Source organism: Monodelphis domestica, chromosome 1 (genome assembly GCF_027887165.1).
Source record: "Monodelphis domestica isolate mMonDom1 chromosome 1, mMonDom1.pri, whole genome shotgun sequence".
In the NCBI taxonomy this organism is placed as follows: Eukaryota; Metazoa; Chordata; class Mammalia; order Didelphimorphia; family Didelphidae; genus Monodelphis; species Monodelphis domestica.
Genome location: NC_077227.1, coordinates 375,456,328 through 375,484,039, shown reverse-complemented (window position 1 = coordinate 375,484,039; position 27,712 = coordinate 375,456,328). Strand labels below are relative to the sequence as shown.

The following is a 27,712-nucleotide window of genomic DNA, read 5'->3' as shown; positions in this document are numbered from 1 at the left end:
AGTTGGGAATGGATAAACAAGTTGTGGTATATGATTGTGATGGAATACTATTATGCCATAAGAAATGATGAACATGATGATAACAACAACAAAAAAAATCCTGTAAAGACTTGGGGGGGGGGGGCAGCTAAGTGACTCAGGGAATTGAGAGCCAAGCCTGAAGATAAGAAATTCTGATTTCAAACATGGTCTCAGACAGTTCTAGCTATCTGACTCCTGGGCAAGTTAATTAATACACACTGCCCAGTCTTTCTTCTACCTTAGAACCAATATACAGTATTGTATAATTAGAATTCTGTACCCTTAGACTTATTTCTGAGAATCCTACTTTTGTCCTCATATTGGGTCCTTGGGTTTTGTAGATAAAAGTTTCTGTAACTCTGCCCTCTCTCTCTCTTCTCCCACTTTTGCTGTCTGGGTAAACTTCTCTTTACTGATGTTTTTACTTCCTTCTACTTCAAGTGATTATTAATAAATCTTATAAAATATAATAATTGTAGTGATTGGATATTAATTTTTAATTTTACAGTATTGATTCTAAGATGAAAGGTTTGGTTTTAAAAAAAAGGTTATGGGACTTCTGGGTAAACATGGCTGCAATCTAGAGGCGAATTGCTTGCTCTCCCCACCACCCAACGAAATAGACTACCTCAAAAGAAGATAAAAATCATCTTTGGAAGAATGGAGGGACTCTACAGAAGGGTGCAGCAATGAAGGTACATGGGGTTTGAGCATTTTCACATTATAAGAAGGAGAAAAAGCTCGCACCCAAATGTGATCTGAACTACCCTCCCCCATCTCACCTACGGAACCAGAGTCAGGACCAGTGTGCTCACCATAGACAGTGAGTGAGTGAGGGACTTCTCAGTAGTGAATGGGGGGACGGCACACCAGGGTCCTTGGGATCTAACTAGAACTGCCAGGGAACTACCCCTGAGAGCATTTACACAGGAGACCCCTGAGCACTGGAGAGCACAGACCTCGGGTACTATTGCAAACTGTGGATGCTGCAGAGACTCCAGAGACTGCCTGAGGCAAAAGCCCCGTTCCTCATTGTAGTGAGTAGGGGGCACACCAGAGTCCTTGGGAACTGACAAGGACTGCCAAGGACCTACCCCTCAGAGAGGTTTCACAGGAGACCCCTGCGCATGGGAAAGCACAGACCACAGGCACACTAGCAAACTGCGGAGGCTGCGGAGATGCCAGAACCTGTCAGAGGCAAAAGGCCCACCACATAACTGCACAGAAAACCTGCCCATCTCACTCAGGTTCCTGACTAAAAAGGAAAGGAAAAATGACCAAAGGGATGGCTCATTGTGCCCAAGACCAACCCTCCAATAAGAACAGGAAAAAAGTGACTACTGAAAACTTTTACAGAGGGAAAATCCAGGCTACAGAGGGAAAAGAGAAAGAAATTCATACAAAATCAAAACCTTCCCCCCAAAATGGAAATTGTCCACAAGCTCTGGAAGAACTCAAATTGGAGCTTATCCAAAAGATGGAAACCTTCTAACAAGAAAAATGGGAAAAATTCGGAGAGAGGTCAACAGTCTGATAGACAAGAACTCCCAATTGGAGAAACAGCTGAAAGCCTCAAAAATCAGGACAGAACAAACTGAAAAGCAAAACCAGTCCTTAAAGACCAGAATTAAGAAACTGGAAGACAATGAGCTTGCAAAACAGCAAGAATTAATAAAGCAAAGTAAAAAAAAATTAACGAATTAGAAGAAAACATAAAATATCTCACTGACAAGGTGACAGACCAGGAAAACAGAGGAAGTAGAGACAATTTGAGAATCATTGATCTATCTGGAAAACCAGAGATAAACAAAAAATTTGATGCCATACTACAAGAAATAATCAAAGAAATCTGCCCAGAAGCGCTTGAAGAAGGGGGAAAAATAGAAATTGAATGGGTTCATAGAACACTCTCTATACTAAATCCCCAAAAGACAAATCCCAAGAATGTAATTGACAAATTCAAGAGTTTCTAAGCTAAGGAGAAAGTCTTACAAGAAGCCAAAAAGGGGAAACTTCAGATACAAAGGAACACCAATCAGGATTACACAAGACATGGCAGCGGCCATGCTAAAAGACTATAAGGCCTGGAACACTATACTCAGAAAGGCAAGAGAATTGGGTCTTCCACCAAGAATCAGCTATCCATCAAAACTAACTATATACTTCCAGAGGAAAGTGTGGGCATTAAAAAAAATAGATTTCCAAGTATTTGTAAAGAAAAGACCAGAACTCAGTGGAAAGTTTGACATCCAAATACAAATAGCAAGAGAAACATGAAAAGGTAAATATGAAAGAAAGAGAAAAGAGGAAAATGTTTTTTTTTGTTTTATTCAAACTCTCTTCTATAAGGGCCACAATTAGATCATATATATATATATATATATATATATATATATATATATATATATTAATATATGGGGGAAATGTTATGTGTAACTCTCAAAAATTGTATGCACTAATAGAGCAATCAGAAGAATTACTAAGAGGGAAATATTGGGGCATTAAGATGATTTGGAGGAAAAAAAACAAAAAGAAAGAAAAAGGGAGGGGGAATCGATGATAGTATTAAGATATACTTGAAGAAATAGAAATAAATTAAATAGAATAATCTTTGTCACACAAAGATACACACGGGAAGAGGAGGGTAAGAATTCTCTTATGAGAAGGAGAGGAAGAGAGTGCTAATTGGCATTACTTAAACCTTACTCTCAGTGAAATCAACTCTGAGAGGGAAGAGCATCTAGATCTATTGGGATCTTAAATTCTATCTTATCCAACAGGGTAAGGGAGAAGGGAAAACTAAGGGGTGGAGGGGGAAGTTCAAAAAGGGAGAAAAGGAGAAGGGGGAGAGAAATTAGCAGACCTCCCCCCCCCGAAAAAACAAGAAGAGAACAAAAAGGGAGGAGCCAGAAAGGGAAGCATAGCAAAGGAGGGGACTAGGGAGAATGATTTAGAGTAAACCACTGGTTTAAAAGGTTATAGCAAAACAAGAAAGGTCAGAATTAGGGGAGGATATCAAAATGATGGGGTATTCACAAATAACAATTATGACTTTGAATGTGAATGGGATGAATTCACCCAGAAAACGCAGATGAATAAGAGAATTTATTAGAATCCAAAACCCTACCATATGTTGTCTTCAAGAAACACACATGAGGTGGGTAGATACTCACAAGGTCAGAATTAAAGGTTGGAGTAAAACCTATTGGGCCTCAACTGACAGAAAGAAGGCAGGAGTTGCAATCATGATATCTGACAAAGCCAAAGAAAAAATAGTCCTGATTAAAAGGGATAGGGAAGGTAAATACACCCTGATAAAAGGGAGTATAGACAATGAGGAAATATCACTAATCAACATGTATGCACCAAATGGTATAGCACCTAAATTTCTAATGGAGAAACTAGGAGAATTGAAGAAGTAAATAGATAGTAAAACTATATTAGTGGGAGATCTGAACCAACCTCTATCAAATTTAGATAAATCAAATCAAAAAATAAATAAAAAAGAAGTAAAAGGGGTAAATGAAATCCTAGAAAAATTTAGAGTTAATAGATATATGGAGAAAAATAAATAGGGATAAAAAAAAAGGAATACACCTTCTTTTCAGCAGTACATGGCATATTCGCAAACATCGACCATACCCTTGGTCATAAAAACATGGCATACAAATGCAAACTTTTCAGATCATAAGGCAATAAAAATAATGATCAGTAAGGGTACATGGAGAGCAAAATTAAAAATCAATTGGAAATTAAATAATATGATACTCCAAAATCAGTTAGTTAGAGATCAAATCATAGAAACAATTAATAATTTCATTGAAGAAAATGACAATGGTGAGACATCCTTTCAAATCTTATGGGATAAAGCCAAAGCAGTACTCAGAGGAAAATTCATATCCCTGAGTGCATATATTAACAAATTATGGAGGGCATAGATCAATGAGTTGGACATGCAAATAAAAATAACTTGAAAATGAACAAATTAAAAACCACCAGAATAAAACCAAATTAGAGATCCTAAAAATTAAGGGAAAAATTAATAAAATCAAAAGTGAGAACTATTGAATTAATAAATAAGACTAGAAGCTGGTACCTTGAAAAAACAAATAAAATAGACAAAGTACTGGTCAATCTAATTTAAAAAAGGAAAGCAGAAAAGTAAATTAACAGTATCATAGATGAAAAGGGGAACCTTAACTCCAATGAAAAGGAAATTAAGGCAACCATTAAAAACTTATTTGCCAAATTATATGGCAATAAATATGCCCATCTAGGTGATATGGATGAATATTGACAAAAATATAAATTGCCTAGACTAACAGAAGAAGAAATAGAATATTTAAATAATTCCATATCAGAAAAAAAATATACAATAGGCCATCAAAGAACTCCCTAAGAAAAAATACCCAGAGCCTGATGGATTCACAAGTAAATCTATCAAACAATCAAAGAAGAGCTAATCCCAATACTATACAAACTATTTGACATAATAAGCAAAGAGGGAGTTCTACCAAATTCCTTTTATGACACATATGATACTGATTCCAAAGCCAGACAGGTCAAAAATGGAGAAAGAAAACTACAGACCAATCTCCCTAATGAACATAGATGCAAAAATCTTAAATAGGATACTAGCAAAAAGACTCCAGCAAGTGATCAGGAGGGTCATTCAATATGATCCAATAGGATTTATACCAGGAATGCAGAGCTGGTTCAATATATTGATTTTAACCATCCACATAATTGACCATATGAACAAGCAAACCCAAAAAAAAATCACATGATTATTTCAATAGATGCAGAAAAAAGCCTTTGATAAAATACCTTTTAATAAATACTCCTTCCCTGGCATGCTAGCCCATTATATTTAACTTTCTACAAGCGCCACCTCTGAGATTCTTCTCTTCCCCTATCCCCTTAAAACTACCCCCTTTCTCCCCCCCTTCACCCACAACCATGGATTTAAGGATACCAAACATCAAGATGTCTGCTTCTTGCACAAGGCCTCTTTGCACAAGGATTGAGCTAGAATGGTCCCTGCAGAAGAAAATTCAGCTCACACAAAGACTATAAAAACCACTCCCAAACTAGGGCAAAAGACTAGTTCTCTGGTCCAAGAATTCAGGCTTTTCTACTCTGCATAAGATGGATCCCTGGGGGGGGGGGTTAATGCCCAAGCAAACTTTAAGTCTCACCTGTGGACTGAACTGTCCAGTTCTAAACTGCACTTTTTGCATAAGGAGGGTGCTCTTTGACTGTTGGACCTTAAGACTTGGAAACCTCTCCATTCCTGACATGAAGATGCAATTCTAATTACCAGCCTTTTGTATGAGTTCTTCAGCCTTTTGGAACAGGAGTGTCTCCCACCCTAGCCTTTAACTTAAGGGTTGGTAGAACCAAGGATAAAGTCAATAAATGGAACAAGATGAAAAAATTTTCTATTAAATTCCTATTAAATTAAATTCCCATTCCTATTAAAAACACTATAACATATAGGAATACAAGGGCATTTTCTAAAAATAATGAATACTATATATTTAAAACCATCAGCAAACGTCAACTGCAATGGGGATAAACTAGAAGCCTTCCCAATAAGATAGTGAAACAAGGATACCCATTATCACTTCTACTACTTAACATTATACTTGAAACACTAGCAGTAGCAATTAGAGAAGAAAAACAAGTTGAAGGTATTAAAATTGGCAATGAGGAGACTAAGCTATCACTCTTTGCAGATGATATGATGGTCTACTTAAAGAATCCTAGAGAATCAACCAAAAAGCTAGTGGAAATAATCAACAACTTTAACAAAGTAGCAGGATACAAAATAAACCCACATAAGTCATCAGCATTTCTATATATCTCCAACACATCTCAGCAGCAAGAATTAGAAAGAGAAATTCCATTCAAAATCACCCTAGACAATATAAAATATTTAGGAATCTATCTGCTGAGACAAACACAGGAACTATATGAACACAACTACAAAACACTCTCCACACAACTAAAACTAGACTTAAGCAATTGGAAAAACATTAAATGCTCATGGGTAGGACGAGCTAATATAATAAAAATGACCATCTTACCCAAACTTATCTATCTATTTAGTGCCATACCTATTGAACTTCCAAAACACTTTTTTACTGAACTAGAAAAAAACATAACAAAGTTCACTGGAAGAAAAAAGGATCAAGGATATCCAGGGAAATCATGAAGAAAAAATACAAAGGAAGGTGGCCTTGCAGTCTCTGATCTCAAACTATATTATAAAGCAGTGGTTATCAAAACAACTTGTTACTGGCAAAGAGACAGAAAGGAGGATCATTGGAATAGACTTGGGGTAAATGACATCAGCAATACAGTCTATGAAAAGCCCAAAGACCCCAGCTTTTGGGGCAACAATCGACTATTTGTTAAAAACTGCTGGGAAAATTGGAAGACAGTGTGGGAGAGATTAGGTTTGGATCAACATTTCACACCCTACACCAAGATAAACTCAAAATGGTTGACTTACCTGAATATAAAGAAGGAAACTATAAGTAAATTAGGTGAACACAGAATAGGATACTTGTCAGATCTTTGGTAAAGGAAAGATTTTAAAACCAAGCAAGAATTAGAAAGAGTCACAAAATGTAAAATCAATAATTTTGACTACATCAAATTAAAAGGTTTCTGTACAAACAAAACCAATTTAACTAGAATCAGAAGGGAAGCCACAAATTGGGAAACAATCTTCATAATAAAAACCTCTGACAAAGGTCTAATTACTCAAATTTACAAAGAGCTAAATCAATTGTACAAAAAATCAAGCCATTCTCCAATTGATAAATGGGCAAGGGACATGAATAGGCAGTTTTCAGTTAGAGAAATCAAAACTATTAATAAGCACATGAAAAAGTGTTCTAAATCTCATAATCAGAGCAATGCAAATCAAAACAACTCTGAGGTATCACCTCACACCTAGCATATAGACTAACATGACAGCAAAGGAAAGTAATGAATGCTGGAGGGGATGTGGCAAAGTTGGGACATTAATGCATTGCTGGTGGAGTTGTGAATTGATCCAACCATTCTGGAGAGCAAATTGGAACTATGACCCAGCCATAGCACTGCTGGGGTTGTACCCCAAAAAGATAATAAGGAAAAAGACTTGTACAAGAATATTCATAGCTGAGCTCTTTGTGGTGGCCAAAAATTGGAAAATGAGGGGATGCCCTTCAATTGGGGAATGGCTGAACAAATTGTGGTATATGTTGGTGATGGAATATTATTGTGCTAAAAGGAATAACAAAGTGGAGGAATTCCATGGAGACTGGAACAACCTCCAGTAAGTGATGCAGAGTGAAAGGAGCACAGCCAAGAGAACATTGTACACAGAGACTGATACACTGTGGTTCAATTGAATGTAATGCATTTCTCCATTAGTGTCAATGCAATGTCCCTGAACAATCTGCATGGATCTAGGAGAAAAAATACTACCCACAGAGGACAAATGGTGGGAGTGAAAACACCGAGGAAAGGCAATTGCTTGACTACAGGGGTGGAAGGGATATGATTGAGGAGAGACTCTAAATGAACACCCTAAAGCAAATACCAACAACATGGAAATGAGTTCGGATCAAGGACACATGTGATACCCAGAGGAATCATGCGTTGCGTATGGGAGGTGTGGTGGAAGGGGTGAGGGAGGAAAAGAAAATGATCTTTGTTTCCAATGAATAATGTTTGAAAATGACCAAATAAAATGTTAAAAAGGGAAAAAAGTTTCAGATGATGCAATGAAAAGTGAAATAAACAGAACAAGTAGAACATTATAGAGAATAGTAACAATAATATAGTATGATTAATTGGGAATGAGTTAACTATTATCAGCAATGCAAGGATCGAAGACAACTCTAAGGGACTCATGACAAAGAAAGCTATTCACCACCATAGAAAGAACTGATGGAATCTCAATACAAATAGAAGAATAACATTCTTCACTCTATTTCCTTCATGACTTCTTCTCTCATACAAGCAATATGTGTCTTCTTTCATAACATGACAAATATGAAAATAGGTATTTATTGTATGATAACACAATGCACAACCTAGGTCATATTACCTGTCATCTTTGGAGAGGGGAAGGATGGGAGGAAGTAAACATGGATTGCAAAATGTCAGAAAACAATTATTAAAATTGTATCTACAGGTTAAAAAAAACTGTACCTATCATATAGTAGGTACTTAATAATGATAACAAAGGAAAACAAAGTCCTCATCCTCACTCTTTCTTCTAGATTCATCAAAGACCAATGGCAAGACAAAAGTCAAGATAACTGGCATTGGGATTCAGTGAATGACATCATCTTTGAGGTCTGACCAAGCTCTATGTACTACAGACTATGTACTTCAGCTGACTTCATGGCTGTGGTACAAACTGTCCTTATCTACCCATTCTAGGCATAGTCTTATGCTTGGAAGTAGATATCAAAATTGATATAGCCCATGTATCAAGAAGATTTCAGAGGAGGCAGAGTCAATATGGTGACTTAGAAGCAGCAGAAGTTCAGACCTCTGAAAATCCTTCCTTACTGATCACAAACTGAATGTTCCTAGGGGACTGAATATCAAACCTAACAACAGGACAGAGCCAAGGAACCCTTCTGCTGGACTCAATCCAAAAGGTCCGCCCCCCCCAAAAGCCAGAATCCAAGAACACTCAGGTTTAAAGGGAAGGCAGAAGGAAGGTCCCAGGAACACTCCCCCCCTTCCCACCTAGAGCCCTAAGCCTCCAGTGGCAGCAAGAAACTCTAGGCAGACAAAGGCGCTGGTCTGGAGCGAGTATCTTAAGGGCAGAGCTGAGCCAGGCTCAGCGAGTCGAACGTGGTGGGGAAGGAGCTGGAGAGGGAGCGAAGAGCAGGCAGCATGGTCACAGCAGCTGAGACCCTCCATATTGCTCCAGCCTTCCAGGAGGTTTTGGCCTCAGAGCACATCCAGTCCAACCCAGCTGAACTTGATCCCATCAAAAGTCCTCAGAGGTCATGGAAAACCAAAATCCAACACCCCTCCCTCACACATGGCTAGACTTTAATTTAACCCAATCAAAACCCTCCAGAGGACAGGGAAGCCAAAACTCCAACACCCCTCCCCCTCAGATTGCAGGGAGAGAGCTTCTGTCAAAGCTCCTAGAGGAGGATTGACAGAAACCCCCAAAACCAAAAAAAAAAATGAAAGAGCAAGACACAGTCAAATACGGGGAGCAAAGAAGGGGTAAATATGAGCAAACAACAGAAAAGGAAGAAAGAAATTACAATACACAGTTTCTGTACAGGCAATGAACAAAAAGCAAACAGAACAGAGGGGAAGGATCAGCAAAAAATAAATCAGAAATCCCAGCAAATTGGATACAGGCTTTGGAAGAACTCAAAATGCAATTCAAAACACAATTAAGAGAGGCTTAAGACAATTGGGAAAAGAACTTAAAAACTAAGATAAGTCATCTAGAAACAGAAAAACAGTGTCTTGAAAACCAAAATCAACCAACTTGAAAATGAGGCAAAGGAGATGAAAGATGAGGCAAAGGAGATGAGAGATGAGGAAAAGGAGATGAGAGATGAGGAAAAGAGGATGAAAGCTGACCTCCAAAGAAAATCAAACCAAGAGAAGGATGACCAAAAAGCCAGGGATGAAATCCAGTCTTTAAGAACCAGAATACAACAACTAGAATTAAGTGACCTCACAAGGCAGCAGGACACTATAAAACAAAACCAAAAGAAAGAAAAAATTGAGGAAAATATGAAACATCTCATTCACAAAACAGAAGATTTAGAAAATCATTTGAGGAGTGACAATTTAAGAATCATTGGTCTACCAGAAGACCATGACAAAAGAAAAAGCCTGGGCATAATTCTACAGGAACTTATTCAAGAAAACTGCCCTGATATTCTAGAACAAGAGGAAAAAGTGGAGATTGAAAGAATCCACAGATCACTTCCTGTACCTAAACCCCAACTGACAACACCCAGGAATGTTATAGCCAAATTCAAGAACTCTCAGAGCAAAGAAAAAATATTACAAGATGCCAAGAAGTCATTCAGATATCATGGAACCACAGTGAAGATAATAGAGGATCTGGCTGCATCTATACTGAATGACCAAAAGGCATTGGATATGATATTCCAGAAAGCAAGGGAACTAGGTCTACAACCAAGAATTAACTACCCAGCAAAACTGATTGTATTATTACAGGGGAAAGTATGGTCATTCAACAAAATAGAAAAATTCCAAGAATTTGTAAAGAAAAGACCAGACCTAAACAGAAAATTTGATGTCTAAGCACAGAAATCAAGAGAATCATCAAAAGGTAATTTAAAAAGAGGGGAAAAAAGAATAACAAAATAAAACAAAAAAAGCTTTTTTAAAGAGAAGCAATAAGTTAAAATGATATATATTCCTATAAGAAAAGAGGTCATTGGTAACTCTTAAAAACTGTGGTTATCACCTGGGCAGCTAGAAGAATTACACTTAGAGGGAACAGTGACAAACTATATAGGATGAAATAACAAGACATAAATAGGTATATAGATATATGTGTGCATAAATACATATACATGTGTATATATCTATATCCATAGTTATAGATACACAACTAGAGGTAAAAAAAGAGGTTAATACTAAAAGAAATTGGAAAAGAAAAAAAGGGGGTAAATTTATATGTCACAAAGCAGATCATGGCAGGGTAGAACATCAATACACTGGAAGCATAAAGAGTTAAGAGACAGGAAATACTCAACTCTTACATGTACTGACATTGACCCAAAGAGGGAAGAACAATCCAATCCATTGGGGCAGAGAATAGATTCATGACCTATAGGGTAGTAGAAGGGTAGCAAATGTACTGGTGGGGAGGGAAGGAGTGTAAGGGAGAGAGAGGGTGGGGGTAGTTTTTAAAAAGACTGAAAAGAAAATAAGGAGGGGATAAGAAGGGAGGGGTGGTAGAAAGGGAAGTAAAATGAGGGTGGGAATTAGGGGGACTGATTAAAAATAAACATTGGTGTAGAAGGAAATAGTGAAAGAAGAAAAGGCAGGACTAGGAGTAGAAATCAAAATGCTGAAAAATACACAGCTGGTAATCATAACTGAATGTGAATGGAATGAACTCACCCATAAAACACAAGCTAATAGCAGAGTGGATTAGCATCCCAAAACCTACCATATGCTGTCTACAAGAAACACACATGAGGAAGGTAGATACGCATAGGGTGAAAATAAGAGGGTGGAGCCAAATCTATTGGACATCATCTGATAAAAAGATGGCAGGAGTCGCAATCATGATATCTGACAAAGACAAAGTAAAAATAAATCTAGTTAAAAGAGATAGGGAAGGTAATTACATCCTGATAAAAGGCAGTATAGACAATGAGAAAATATCAATACTCGCCATGTATGCACCAAATGGCATAGCATCCAAATTTCTAAAGGAGAAACTAGTGGAGCTCAAGGACGAAATAGATAGAAAAACTATACTAGTGGGAGACCTGAACCTTCCTCTATCTGAACTAGATAAATCAAACCAAAAAAATAAATAAGAAAGAGGTAAGGGGAGTGAACGAAATCTTAGAAAAATTAGAGTTATTAGATATGTGGAGAAAAATAAATAGGGACAAAAACAAATACACCTTCTTTTCAGCAGAATATGGTACATTCACAAAAATTGACCATGCATTATGGCATAAAAACTTTGCAAACAAGTGCAAAAAAGCAGAAATAATAAATGCAACCTTCTCAGATCACAATACAATGAAAATAATAATTATTAAGGGTACATAGAGAGGTAAATCAAAAATTAATTGGAAATTAAACAATACAATTCTCCAAAACTGGTTAGTCATAGAACACATCATAGAAACAATAAATAATTTCATTGAAGAAAATGACAATGATGAGACATCCTTTCAAAACCTATGGGATGCAGCCAAAAAGCAGTATTCAGGCGGTAATTTATATCCTTGAGTTCATATATTAACAAATTAGGGAGACCAGAGGTCAATGAATTGGGCATGCAAATAAAGAACTAGAAAGTGAACAAATTAAAAATCCTCAGATGAAGACTAAATTAGAGATCCTAAAAATCAAAGGAGAAATTGTTAAAATTGAAAGTCAAAGAACTATTGATTTAATAAAAATAAGACTAGAAGCTGGTACTTTGAAAAAAACAAATAAAATAGACAAAGTACTGGTCAGTCTAATTAAAAAAGGAAAGAAGAAAACCAAATTGACAGTATCCAAGATAAAAAGGGAGACCTCACCTCTAATGAAGAGGAAATTAAGGCAATCATTAAGAACTATTATGCCCAATTATATGGCAACAAATATGGCAATCTAGGTGATATGGATGAATACTTACAAAAATATAAATTGCCTAGACTAACAGAGGAAGAAATAGATTACTTAAACAACCCCATATCAGAAAAAGAAATTGAACAAGCCATCAAAGAACTCCCTAAGAAAAAATCCCCAGGTCCAGATGAATTCACAAATGAATTCTATCAAACATTCAAAGAACAACTAATCCCAATATTATACAAGCTATTTGACAGAATAAACAAAGGAGTTCTACCAAATTCCTTTTATGACACAAACATGGTACTGATCCCAAAACCAGGCAGGTCAAAAACAGAGAAATAAAACTATAGACCAATATCGTTAATGAATATAGATGCAACAATCTTAAATAGGATACTAGCAAAAAGACTCCAGCAAATCATTACAAGGGTTATTTACTATGACCAGGTAGGATTCATACCAGGAATGTAAGAATGGTTCAATATTAGGAAAACATCCAAATAATTGACCATATTAACAAGCAAAATGACAAAAATCACATTATTATCTCAATAGATGCAGAAAAATCCTTTGATAAAATACAACACCCATTCCAATTGAAAACACTAGAAAGTATAGGAATAGAAGGGCCTTTCCTAAAAATAATGAACAGTATATATTTAAAACCATCATTAAACATCAACTGCAATGGGGATAAACTAGAAGCCTTCCCAATAAGATAGTGAAACAAGGATACCCATTATCACTTCTACTACTTAACATTATACTTGAAACACTAGCAGTAGCAATTAGAGAAGAAAAACAAGTTGAAGGTATTAAAATTGGCAATGAGGAGACTAAGCTATCACTCTTTGCAGATGATATGATGGTCTACTTAAAGAATCCTAGAGAATCAACCAAAAAGCTAGTGGAAATAATCAACAACTTTAACAAAGTAACAGGATACAAAAATAAACCCACATAAGTCATCAGCATTTCTATATATCTCCAACCCATTTCAGCAGCAAGAATTAGAAAGATAAATTCCATTTAAAATCACCCTAGACAATATAAAATACTTAGGAATCTATCTGTCAAGACAAACACAGGAACTATATGAACACAACTACAAAACACTCTCCACACAATTAAAACTAGATCTAAACAATTGGAGAAACATTGATTGCTCATGGGAAAGATGAGCTAACATTATAAAAATGACTATCCTGCCCAAATTAATTTACTTATTTAGTGCCATACCCATTGAACTACTAAAAAACTTTTTTACAGAACTAGAAAAAAAAATAACAAAGTTCAATTGGAAGAACAAAAGATCAAGAATATCCAGGGAAATAATGAAAAAATACAAAGGAAGGAGGACTTGCAGTCCTAGATCTCAAACTATACTATAAAGCAGTGGTCATCAAAACAATTTGGTACTGGCTAAGAGACAGAAAGGAGGATCAGTGGAATAAAATTGGGGTAAATGACCTCAGCAAAAACAGTCTATGATAAGTCCAAACATCCCAGTTTTTGGAACCAAAAACCTAGTATTTGATAAAAACTGCTGGGAAAATTAGATGATAGTATGGGAGAAATTAGGTTTGGATCAACATTTCACACCCTACACCAAGATAAACTCAAAATGGGTGACTTACCTGAATATAAAGAAGGAAATTATAAGTAAATTAGGTGAACACAGAATAGTATACTTGTCAGACCTTTGGTAAAGGAAAGACTTTAAAACCAAGCAAGAGCTAGAAAAAATCACAAAATGTAAAATCAATAATTTTGATTACGTCAAATTAAAAAGGTTTCATACAAACAAAACTATTGCATCCAAAATTAGAAGGGAAGCAACAAATTTGGGAACAATCTTCATCACAAAAACATCTGACAAGGGTCTAATTACTCAAATTTATGAAGAACTAAAGCAATTGTACAAAAAAACCAAGCCATTCTCCAATTGATAAATGGGCAAGGGACATGAATAGGCAATTTTCAGTTAAAGAAATAAAAACTATTAATAAGCACATGAAAAAGTGTTCTAAATGTCTAATAATTGGAGAAGTGCAAATCAAAATAATTCTGAGGTATCACCTCATATGTAGCAGACTGGCTAACATGACAGCTAAGGAAAGTAATGAATGCTGGAGGGGGTGTGGCAAAGTTGGGACATTAATGCATTGCTGGTAGAGTTGTGAATTGATCCAACCATTCTGTAGGGCAATTTGGAACTATACCCAAAGGCGATAAAAGGCTGTCTGCCCTTTGATCCAGTCATAGCACTGCTGGGTTTGTACCCCAAAGAGATAATAAGGAAAAAGACATGTGCAAAAATATTCATAGCTGTGCTCTTTGTGGTGGCAAAAAAATATTTGAAAAAGAGGGGATGTCCTTCAATTGGAGAATGGCTGAACATATTGTGGTATATTTTGGTGATGGAATACTATTGTGCTCAAAGGAATAATAAAGTGGAGGAATTCCATCAGGACTGGAACAACCTCCATGAATTGATGCAGAGTGAGAGGAGCAGAACCAGGTAAACATTGTACACAGACTGATACACTGTGGTACAAACAAATGTAATGGACTTCTCCATTAGTGGCAATGCAGTGATCCTGAACAACTTGGAGGAATCTACGAGAAAAACCACTATCCACATTCAGTGGAAACACTGTGGGAGTAAAAACACAGAAGAAAAACAACTGCTTGAATACATGGGAGGAGGGGATATGGTTGGGAATGTAGACTCTAATGAATATGCATCCTAGTGCAAACAGCATCATTGAAATAGTTTCTGCTCAAGTAAACGAGTAATACCCACTGAAATTACATGTCAACTGTGGGAAGGTTGAGTGGAGGGGAGGGAGGGAAATAAAGTGAGTATTGTAACCAAAAAAATTAAATTAAATTAAATTTAAAAACAAATACACTTTGAGGACTTCCCAAGCTAGGATTTATACTAGCAGGGACCAATTCTAGCCAAGCACAAAAATAAAATCATTGCAAACACACATACAAAAAAAGATGATTTCACCAGTATGTGACTGCTTCATATTCTACAACTTCTTGGAACTACAGGTGAGAGTTGTGTGAAAGATGAACGCCAAGGTGGATGAGAAGTCATGAAAAGAGAGTTAAGCAGGCCCTCATACCAGAGGTGCTAGTAGTCCATGAACACCCTGTATATCTTACTACACTAGCAAATCAGCACTGGTCACCAAGAAACCAACTTTGTATACCAATTGTGGGAGATGTCAAGCAGAACCCCAATGAAATACATCCTAATCAGTCAATGTACTAATTAATCCAACAATTTGCCAGAAAATTGAGTATCTAGCATACCCTCACCAGAAAGCTTATACTTCAGAATGTGTTGTTCAAACACACCTTCCTGCATGAAAATCCCAGCCTCCGGCTGGCTGTCTGCTCGAGCATCAACCCCTGCCACAGAAAAGCTGTGATCTAAGAAGCTGAGGCTGACAGAACAGTCATTATTGGTGAGAACCATGTGCTCCTCTCTTTCACAGTTCACTGAACAAATCTGTCAAAAAGTCATGTGGCCATTTAGAACATGGCAAAGCAGCAAAAACAACCAAACAGTGGAGCCTGAAATTTTAATAAGCAAAGTTGGAAGGGACAATGGATGCTCTTTATCCATGACAGCAAAGAAGAAAAGTGAGTACACCCAAAAAAGTACCGGACTTGACTGTAGGATGGGCTTAGGTTCAGATGCGCAGAGACTTCGGTAGTTGTGTGACCATAGGCAAATCATTTAACCACCCTGTGATTCACTTCATTCATCAATAAGTGGGGATAATAATATTCACAGAGAGGCAGTATAGTATAATGGCAAAAGATCTACCAAGAAGATGTAGATTCAAGACCCACCTCAGACTTACAAGTGTGACCCTGGGCAAACACCTTAATCTCTTAATTTTTCAGGCAACTCTTAAAGACTGTGAGCAACAAAGTTTGCTCTGATCATCTTTGATGGCCTCAGAAGTCATCCTCTTTGAAATCACAGGTCAGGTTAAAAAAATTCAATGTCTGCCTTGTAGAGTTGTTTGGAGGATGAAATGAGATAATTTGTATAAAGTATCAAGCTTTCATAAACTGCTAAATTATTCAATTTATGTTATATAAATGTCTTTAGAATTGAATATAAATATTTCTTCAGTTGTTTTTAGTCATCTCAGATGCTTCATGATCCCATTTGAGATTTTCTTGGCAGACATACTCTTTAGTAACGACAGCAAAGTGAAGGGATTTGCCATTTCCTTCTCCAGATAATTTTACAGAAAAGTGAACTGAAGTCAACAGGGTTAAGTGACATGCCCAGGGTCACATAGTTAGTATGTCTGAGACCAGATTTGAACTCAAGAAGACAAATCTTCCAGAACTCAGTATTGTCACTCTATCCAATGTGCTACCTAGTAGTCCTCTAATAAATAAATACTTATTGCATTGGATTATATTGGACTAAAAATGGAAAAGATGTGGCTTCTCAATGAGAATATGAGTGAAAAGCATCCTCTCTCCTTTTTATCTTCTGCTGAGATGATAACAAATATTATCACTCCATCATTACCAAAAACCATAATAAAAAAGTATACAAATAAATTAATCATCCATGCTGAAATAAATCCAGAGAAGTCCCATACATCACTGAGCACTACGGAGACAAATGTACAGTTATCAAATTTTTCCTGGCCTCACTTCAGTGACTGAGGACATTAGCTGAACTGTATAGTACCTCTGATGCTGAGGGCACCTGATAAGAAAGCAGAAAGCAGAAAGCAGCCAGTTGTAGAATTAGCTCCTTCAACGTTCACGGTGGAGTTTTTCAGCAAAGTTTCCATCAACAAAAAAAAAATATATTTTGTGAAAGATTTTTTAAACTTCCACTAATTCTCTGCCTGTGTGGTCATATGCCCTTCCTTTCTGTCTCTTTCTTGTTTATTTTGGAAGCAGAGCAAATAGCACTCATGCCAAAACAGCCAACACTAAACTAAGTGGCATTATTGATGAACAGCTTGTTCAATCACTTCAGTCATGTCCAACTCTTTGTGATCCCATCTGTGGTTTTTCTTTGCAAAGACTCTGGATTGGTTTACCATTTTCTTCTCTAACTTATTTTACAGATGAGTAAACTGAGGCAAACACAATGAAGTGACTTGCCCAGGGTCACACAGCTAATAAGTGTCTGAGGCCACATTTGAACTCAGAAAGATGAGTCTTTCTGACTTGTACTCCATCCACTTTGCCACCTAGCTGTCCTTAATGATGATGATGATGATAATAGCTAGCATTTACATAGCACCTACTATGTGTCACACACCATAATTAAGTTCTTTACAAATATTCTCTAATTTTTAATCCAATTACAACCCTGGGAAGTGGGTGCTCTTGTTATTTACATTTTACTGATGAGAAAACTGAAACAAACAGGATTAAATGACTTTCCCAGGCTCACCCAGCTAGTAAGCTGAATTTGAATTCAGGTTTTCTGTACTCCATGCCCAGTAAGAAAGTCAAGACTGATGAGGCATAGTGGAAAGAAGAATGGACCATCCATCGAAAGTTCTAAGGTAAGAGTCCTGGCCCTTCTTCTTATCAGCTATGTGAGTTTAGGAAAGCCACTGGGTCTGGGTCTGCCCTACTTCACAGGGTTGTGAGGACCAATGAGGTAACGTATGCATAACAGGTTAAACATAGCTAGGTGGCTCAGTGGATAGAGTGCCAGACTTGGAGGCAAGAAGACTTGATTTCCAATCCATCCTCAGATATGTACTAGTCAGGTCACCCTGGACAAGTCACTTAACTCTGTTTGCCTCAGTTTTCTCATCTGTAAAATGGGGATAATATCAGCACTTACCTCCCTCCCAGGATTATCATGAGGCTAAAAATGAGAATTTTAAAATTTTATTTGTAAAGTGATTAGCACAGTGCCGGGCACATAGCACTATGTAAAAGATATTATTGTTATGATTTTATGTTGCAAATAAAGCTTAACTGAAATATAAGCTGTTATTACTGTAATAGCATAATGTGTTATATAAAGATAACTTTAACATTCTGATTAATCCGTGGTTTGGTTTCATCAGTAATTTCACCATTTAATCAGTGATTTCCAAACAACCCTCCATACTTTCTTATCCTCTATCCGTTTCCATCTACAAATCTTCCCTAGCTACAAAGCTTCCCTAGCTTCCCTGCATGCATTGAAAGACTCCCTCCAGGACTTTTAATAGCTCAAAGTTACCAAGTTAGTACTCGGGTCTGCTACTTGTTTTCTATCATTCTTGCAACATAACCAATCCAGCTCCTTTTCCAGAGCCCCACATAATTGGTAATGCCTTTTGTATCACTTCTAACCAGCAATGGCGCAATCTCACATTCTACCTCCGTCCAAAGAGTATCTTTCCCTTGCCAGCTAAGTTACTTGGAATTTCAGTTACCATAAAAGTATGTCCCATCATGTAAATATGAAACATTCCTAAAAATACTGAGATTAAATATAATTAAATAATAAGTGTCTAAAACAAGATTTGAACTTAGGAAGAGGAGACTTCCCGACTCCAGTCCCAGTACTCTGTACATCATGGTGCCACCTCGTTGACTTGGACATAGATATAGATGGGCATAGACAAAGACACATACAAATTTAGAAACAGACACTGCTAGATGTAGGAAATAGACATTCAACTTATGATTTCATTAGCATAAAGAAAGTATAATATAAAGAATTGCCAGGTGGAGAAACTCCCTCTACTAACTGAAGGTCAGCACTTTCTCTGATACAGCCTTTAAGACCTACCTAGGTCACTGTGAGGCTAAGTGGTACAAATAAACAGATATAAATAGATTTCCCAAGCATAAAAGCAAAGTAAACTTTTCCTTGGTGTCATTTTTTCCAGGGTGCATCATTTGACCAAGTTCTCCCTTACATGTTGCTGACTTCATTTAGGAGTTAAGTGTAATTACTACCATTGTGTCTGTACCCAGAAACATATGGAGAACCTCACCATTAATGAGAATGTCTTTCTTTTAGACAGCTAGTTGGCACAGTGAATAGAGTGCTGGGCCTGCATTCAGGAAGACTTGCCTTTTGAATTCAAATCTGGCCTCAGGCACTTAATAGCTATATGACCTTGGGCAAGTCATTTAACCCATTTGTCTCACTTTCCTCATCTGTAAAATAAGCTGGGGAAGGAAATGGCAAACCACTCTAGTACCTTTGCCAAGAAAACCCCAAATAGGGTCACGAGTAGTCAGCCAGGACTGAACAGCCGTATCATAATCTACTTCATTTGGACTTTGTGCAGGATTTCCCCCTAATATCGTGAACACTTTAAGTCTCTTGGTTTTATACTTAGTTTGATGTCAATATTCAATGGACTTTTGAATGGTATCAGTGATTTAAAAAATAATACCAATATTCACAGTTTTTTATTAGACAAGTGGTCTCAAATATTGATTCAACTGAACTGCAGAAAAAAAAGTCTTTTCTATGACACTCTGGTTTATGACTCACCCTTCTCAGAGAAACTATCTCAGAAAATGGCTATGATTCCTTTCACACAAGAGTATCACTAATGTGTTTTTAGAGTGCATCAAAAGAGGCCAGCTTCTAAATATTAGGTTTCCAATCTCTGAGAAATGTTAGGCTTGAGGACCAGATTTCTATGTACAAGTTTCCCACTGTAGAGCACCAGAGTAGGACTTTTGTCATTGTGAAGTCCTACATAGCTCCTAAAGATCCCGCTTCCTCTCCTAGGCTTCAGGCTTCATTTACCCTTCCTGCAGATTTCACTGGCTGCTGCCCTTGGGAGCTATATCCCACTCCTGACCTATTTCTCTCTTTCTTGCTTCGTTTACCTGAAACCTGTCTGCATTACAACTGTGCTGTCCAAGATCCCAAAACAGGCCACCTTCTCTTCCTGTTTCAAAGTATGTGCCTCCTATTGAACTTCTCTTTTATTATATTTCTGTCTGCCTGTTGGCTAAACTACTCTAGTAATTAACTCAACAGAGTTAATATGATCGACTGGTCTTAAACTTAATTAATAAAAATTTTCTGTCCACAGTCATACCTACTTTTTCACTGATGAGTAATCAGTTAGTGCCTACTATTCTAGAATCAAAGATTGACCATTGGCAGGGACACGGAACCCTGGTCCAGGCTGTCCTCACATTTGACCTGCTTTATTGCAGTGACCTTCTAACTGCTTCTAACTGATCTCCCTGCCATCTCTCCTCACTCCTAGCTCTCTTCCACTCAGCTGCCATGATTTTTCTAAAGAACAGGTCTAATCATATCACTTCCTACTCAATAAGTTCCAATAGTTCCCTACTGCCTCCATGAATAAAATACAAACTCGCAGATTTGGCATTCAAAGCAGTCCATTAACTTGCCTTCCTTGCTTTCCTTGACTTCTTGCCTTTTGCTCCCCTCCAAGCACTTAATGATCTACCTACTTTGCTGACTGCAACTGGAACTCCACTTCCCATTACAATGCCTTCCCGTTGACTATTCCACGTGCTCAGAATGTTCTACCTGCTCACTATCATCACTTGGCTTCCCTGGCTTTTTCCAAGGCTCAGCATAAATCTTTCCTTTTTTAAGAAACCTTTCCTGGATCTGCCGGATGTGAATGTCTCCCTCTTCAGATAATCTTCCATCTACTCTGTATATATCTTTTATTCCCCATTAGAACTTAAGTTCCTCAGGCAGCTAGATAACACAATGTATTAAGCACTAGGTCTCAACTCAGGAAGTTCTAGGTCCAAACCCAGCCCCAGATTCTTTCTAGTTGAGTGTCTCTGGATAAATCACTTAACTCCAATTGCCTACCTTTTGCCACTTTTCTGTCTTGCAACTGATATCTAGTATAAATTTCAAGACAGAAGGCAAGGGTTTAAAAAAAAAAAAGGATGTAAGCTCCTTGAGGGCAGAGAATATTTGGGTTATTTTTGGCATCCTCAGGGCTTAGCACAGTGCCCAAAACATAATAAGCATTTAATACAAGCTTCTTGACTTATTTTGATTCACTTTCTCTTTATTTTAAAGAAGAATAAACTAAACCCTGGAAGGATAAAGTGATTCACCCTAGAACACCCAGGAAATAAGACGCCAACCTGGGATTTGAACCCAGGTCTTATGACACCAAATCTTTAGACTATATCACTCATAACTTTTTGATGAAAGAAATACTTTTCTTTGGAGTAATAACATAGAGATAATTGCTACCAACAGTAACAAGAGGGTTGTTTGTTTTTTTCCTCAGACATTATATTTTGACTGACAATGTAGATTCTTCACCGCTGCCTTTTCTTCCTAAAAATCCAGCAGCATTAAGAGATCATCAAGCAATGCAGCACCACAGAGGATAGCTGTCAGGTACCCAAGTGTCATGATAAGTTCCTTAGCAGAACTGAGATGGACTCAGAAACCAGAAGAATTCCACTCCCAGCCATTTGAATAGCATGTACAAATTCCCAAAATGGAAGGGGTCATGGGGAAGGGCATATTCACAAAATGAAAAACACATAAATGATAAGTCAAATGTCATAAACCAGGTAGCAGAATTTCTAGAGAATCAGGCCTGAAATCAGCAGGACCTGTGTTCAAAACAAGCCACAGACACTTCCTAGTTGTGTGACCCTAGAGAAGTCATGTAACCCTAAAAAAAAAAAACTAAAAAGCCCTTGCCACTCTTCTGTCTTAGGAGTGATAGTAGGACAGAAGGTATGAGTTTATTTTTTAAATAATTTCATAAATCACAAAAATGAAAAACACATAAATCCAGGCTCTTCCAATTTCCAAATGTCATGTGTCTGAGTCTCCCGCTAAACTCTACTACTATCAGTAAATTCAAAAATGTTTAGCTGTCAGAGCTGGAGACAATGAAGAAGATGGGAGCTATCTTTAAAAGAAAACATAGTAAAACATCAAAGAATGAAAAAAGAAAGCCCAAGGCACTGAAAAGGGTAAACTATGGAACTTTACTGAAGCCAGCCACTAGCAAGGTTCTCCAAAATTCCCCAAAGTGTTTTAAAAGCCCACAGGTCTATAAAGGTGAGTGATTCAAATAGACTCATATAGAGATGATTGATTCACACACAGAGAACAAGCCAATGGGAAGGAGAAATACTCCAGGCAGTTTGCACCTCTTCAGCTAGAGAACTATGTGTTAAACATCATGCCCATTCCCAGGGCTTTGATAAGTACTAGACCATTGAAAACCGAACAGAAGGAACTACAATGATGCCCTAGTGTAACAAGGGCCAGAGCTGGAGAATTCTCCTTTTATCATTATTTTTACTTTTTCTTTTTTCAAGACTAAGTCTCCTGATCTACCTCAGGCTGGAGAGGCAGGAGCTACTTATCCACTAATCCCCACTACAGATCCACCTGGGAGCTTTGACTTTCCCCATTTCCAGCACCCTCCTTAGGCAGCCTATTGGTCTTTTGATTTCCAGGACTCCATAATAGTTCTGATCTTAGTTTTGTTGTTGAAACAATTCAGTCATGCCCAGCTCTTCATGACTCCACTGGGGTTTTTCTTGGCAAAGAAACTGGAGTGGTTTGCCATTTCCTTCTCCAGATTATTTTATACATGAGGAAACTGAGGCAAACAGGTTTAATTGATTTGCCCGGGATCACACATCTGGTGTCTGAGTCTAGATTTGAACCTACAAAGAGAAATCTTCCCTGTCCACTTCACCACCAACTTCATCCACTGTGTGGGCACCCAGTGGGATTAGTGGTAGCTCAGAATTTTTGAACTCTAAGAGACCACCAGCCTCTTCCTCTCTGGGACATGGTATTATAGGCACACCCCACACCCCATCCTGTGCCCAGATGGTTTAATCCTTTAAAGAGGCAAATGTGCATTTTGAGAAATGTGAACATGGTAAAGTCTCATTAATTTAGACTTCACTAATTCAGGATTAATGATAGTCCAATAGATACCGGCAGAGCTAATGTTTATCTCTCCCTGCCTATAAATAAATAAACCCCATAAAAAAGAGTCCAGGGTGAACATTTGGATTACTTAAGAGGACAAATTGTTTCCAACCACTTTAGAAACCTCATTTACATAGAGACAATGGCTAAGCTAATTACAAATTATCTATTCATTAAAGTAGGTTCCCTAAGGATTCCTACTTGGCAACATTTGGGCAGCCTAGTTTAGTTGAGATATGTACTGAAAAGAATAAAAATGCCGCCCCCCCTTTTCAATACAGTATCCTCTCATTTGGACTATTTCCTAATGCAGTCTGGCCTTCTCTGAAATTAGGAAGACTGAAGTTTTGCTGTATTTAAAACTCAGGAACAAAATCTCAGAACTGCTGAGCGGTCACTAGCCACCTGTCCTAAAATTCTCTTAGCCCTCATTTGGTGCTCCCTGAGCCCAGGGGAAGGAGCCCCAGCGACAGAATTAGCAAAAGTTCCACAAGCTTAGAATTGACACAGCATGGCAATTCCATGAAGATGCCAGCTTTCCATCTGTCCTCGGTGCTTAAGCCCGGCCCCATGACGGTTGTGGCAGTTCTGTATAATGAGGGGAGCCATCCAGCCCTGTACTCTGCAGCCCTGCGCCACACCATATGTAGGGAGAGTTGTCCTTCCTCGTCCGTGCCGAGGACATGTCTGAATTCATTTCTAACCATCTCCGCGGCGCCTGAAATGGGGGAGATGACAGGCAGCAAGTAGTACAAAGATCCGGCCAGGCTCAAAAGGAGTAGGAATATCTTCAGGTCTCCCCAGTTAAGCCACTCGCTCAGCCTGACTAGGAAAGTCAAGTGTCTCACTTAAGAGGGCCTCCGAAGATGTCCTGCTCTCTTTTCTGTTACCAAGTCTAAATAGGATTACATCCTAATCACCATACACACAGAACCACAGAAGTCTTAGCCATACATATGCATTTGAGTTAATCTGCTCCACACCTGCATGAGCAATCAGCAAATTACTGGCATGAATATTAAAACTATAAGCAAAAATAGTGTGCTTTGCTCAGCCTCCCAGGACCCTTCAACTCTAGGAATGGAATCCAAATAGCAATTCTGGATGTGCCATGTTAAGCAGAGCCCACTCCCAAAATAACCCTCCACAGGTGATGTTTCCACATATTTCTGTGATTAACGAGGCACTCTCTATACAGAACAAGGTCCTGGGGAAAGATACCGACTTTATTTGTCAAATTCTGAACCCCAGCTAGTCTTTCTCCTGTTTATTCCTCCAATTCTCAGGGCCTCTTTCAATCCCTCTCACCACCCAGAGATAGAGAAGAACCCCAAAGTTTCAGAGGGGAGAGAAAGGCTATTTCCAGGTGCAGACAAGAACTTTACCAAGTCCCTATTTTATCATTACCTAGCAGTGACTGTGTGATCAGGAGATTTCAGGTTCCTAGAGCTGAGACTAGGAAGTCTGAGGTGCTCTTGAACCCCATTTTATGCGGTCTGGGGGCAATGATTGCAGACCTATCCGTTTGTATAAGACAAAAGAGAATTAATGAATTCTGAGTGTCCAGAGAGCACCAGGAAGAAGATTTGGAGGATACAATAGTTCCCTGATTCCTTTACATCCAAACCCAATCTAAACTCTTTCTAAGGTGTTGGTTGTTTGTTTTTTAAGCCTTTAACTTCTGTCTTAGTATCTGTTCTAAGACAGAAGCAAGGCAAAGGGCCAGACAATTGGGATTCAGTGACTTGGCCAGGATAGCACAGCTAGGAAATGTTTGAGGCCAGATGTAAACCCAGATCCATTCTCCTCCAGGCCTGGCTCTCAATTCACTAAGTCACCTACCTGCCCACTTGGTTGTAATTAATGAAAAGAATGTGATATGGGCATATAGGATAATGAATATAAAGGACTTTATAAACTTTTTAAAATTTTAGAATATTTTCCCATGGTTACATGATTCATGTTCTTTCCCTTCCCTCTTACCTCTCCCCTCCCACAGCTGGCAAACAGTTCCCCTGGGTTATACATAAAGCACTGTTCAAAACCTATTTCTATGCTATTCATATTTGCAGTAGAGTGAACTTTTAACATCAAAACCCTAATCATATCCCCATCGAATCATGTGATCAATCACGTGTTTTTCTTCTGCATTTCTGTTTCCACAGTTCTTTCTCTGGATGAAGGACTTTATAAACATTTAAGATGCTATATGAAGGCCAATTATTATTATTTCTTCTTTTACTTAAGCAAAACTTTAGCAATGGAGGAGGGATTCTTAAGCTTTCCATTAGACTATGAGTTCCTTCAGAAGTGACTGTTTTTTTTGCTTTTCATTCTATCCACAGTACCTGGCACAAAATAGGTCTTAATAAAGTCATGGTGATTTAATTTAACTTTGTGTGTCACAGACTCAATTGGCAGTCTGGTGAAGCCAATGGACACCTTCTTGGGATTATGTTTTTGAGGTATATTAAATAAAATATATAAGAAAATTAATGATATTGAAATACAATTGTAAAAAATATCATTTTTATGGTCACATTGCTCTAAAGCTAGAAGAGAAAGACTTAGAGGATTTCTAGTCCAACCTTCTTACTTTATAAATAAGGAAACTGAGAACTGGGAAGATTGTTATTTGATCAAGATGCTATAGATATTAATTAAATAAATAACCAGATAATATATTTATTCAGCACTTACCCTATGACAGTTACTGTACTAGTGTAAGGATACAATTACATATAAGGAAGCAAGACAATCTCTGCCCTCAAAAAGAAACCATTCTAATGGGGGAAGAAATCATGCAAAGGGGAGCCAGAAAGTAGAGGAAGGAAACTGGAAGGGAGCAAAAAGTTTTAACTCCATGGCCAATGCCTTTTTCACTTTATCATACCACTTCATTTCCATGCATAAGCATACCTCAAAAATATTGCAGGTTTAATTCCAGACCTATGAAATAAATCAAATATTGAAATAAATCAAGTCACGTGATTTTTTTATTTCTATGTACATATAGAAATTATGTTTATACTATACTTGAACCTATTGAATGTGCAATAGTGTTTTGTCTAAAAAATGTATATACATTATTAATTAATTAAATTAATTTTTAATTGTTGTTTTTGTTGTTTAGTCAGTTTAGTTGTATCTGACTCATTGTGACCCCTTTTGGGATTCTCTTAGCAAAGATATTGGAGTAGTTTGCTATTTCTTTCTCCAGTTCATTTTGCTGATGAGGATATAGAGGCAAATAGGGTTAAGTGATTTGCCCAGGGTCACACAGTTAGTAATAAATGTCTGAGGCCTATTTGAACTCAGGTCCTTATGACTCCAGATCTTATACTCAATCCACTGTACCACCTATCTGTTACTAAAAACATTTTAACCATCATCTGAACCTTCAGTAAGTCCTAATCTTTTTGCTGGTGGCCAGTCTTGCCTCAATGTTGCTGGCTGCTGACTGGTCAGGGTGGTGGTTGCTGAAGGTTGGGGTGACCATGGCAGTTGCTTAAAATAAGACAGCAATGAGGTTTGCTACATCAATTGACTCTTCCTTTCATGCAAGACTCTGTGTAGGATGCAATGCAGTTTGATCTCTTTTTCCCACAGAAGAACTTTCAAAATTGGAGTCAATCCTCTCAAACCACTACCACTGCTTTATCTACTAAGTTTATGTAACATTCTTCAATATGGCTGTATCTCAGAGAATAAGAGTGCCTGAAGAAGGGGAAAGAGACAGGAGAATGGCCAATTGATGGAAAAGTCACAACACATGAACAGAGTATTTATTGATTAAATTTAACATTTTTGCTATTCCTGGTACCCCAAAACAACAACAGTTATATCAAAGATCATTCATCACAGATCACCACAACAGATATAATAATAATAATAATGAAAAAGTCAAAAATATTAGAAGCATTACCAAATGTGACACAGAGACACAATGTGACACAAAGACCAAATGTGACACATGTGAACACATTACTGATAGAAAAGAGGCACCAATGGACTTGCTCAATGCTGAGTTGCCACAAACATTCAATTTGTATGAAAAAAAATGCAATATTTGCACAGTGCAATAAAGGAAAGCACAATAAACAAGGTATGCCTGTTTGTCCAGGTGGTGGGAGAAAAAAACAAGGCTGAATCACAATAATAATATTTTTAAAGAAAAAAATGAAAAAACCCACCTGAGTCATCTAAAATAACTAATTCCAAACTTTTACCACTTCTCTTTTCTTTGAGAAAAAAAGGAAGCTTAATGTAAGCCACAAGCCCACGTAAAAAACAATTTAGTTTGGGTATCTCTACTTTGACAGTTCCTCTTTATGTCTATGGATCTCTGGAGAGTTACTCTAGAATAGACATTTTAATTATCCCACAGAATGCCAGGTGCTGCTGGAT

General features: G+C 37.6%; 1 protein-coding gene across 1 annotated transcript in view; it reads right to left on the bottom strand.

Annotated features, from left to right (window-relative positions):
- Positions 1–27,712, bottom strand: part of DOCK2 (dedicator of cytokinesis 2) — a 559,513-nt gene that overhangs the window by 367,509 nt on the left and 164,292 nt on the right. The gene's annotated exons all lie outside the window — the stretch shown is intronic.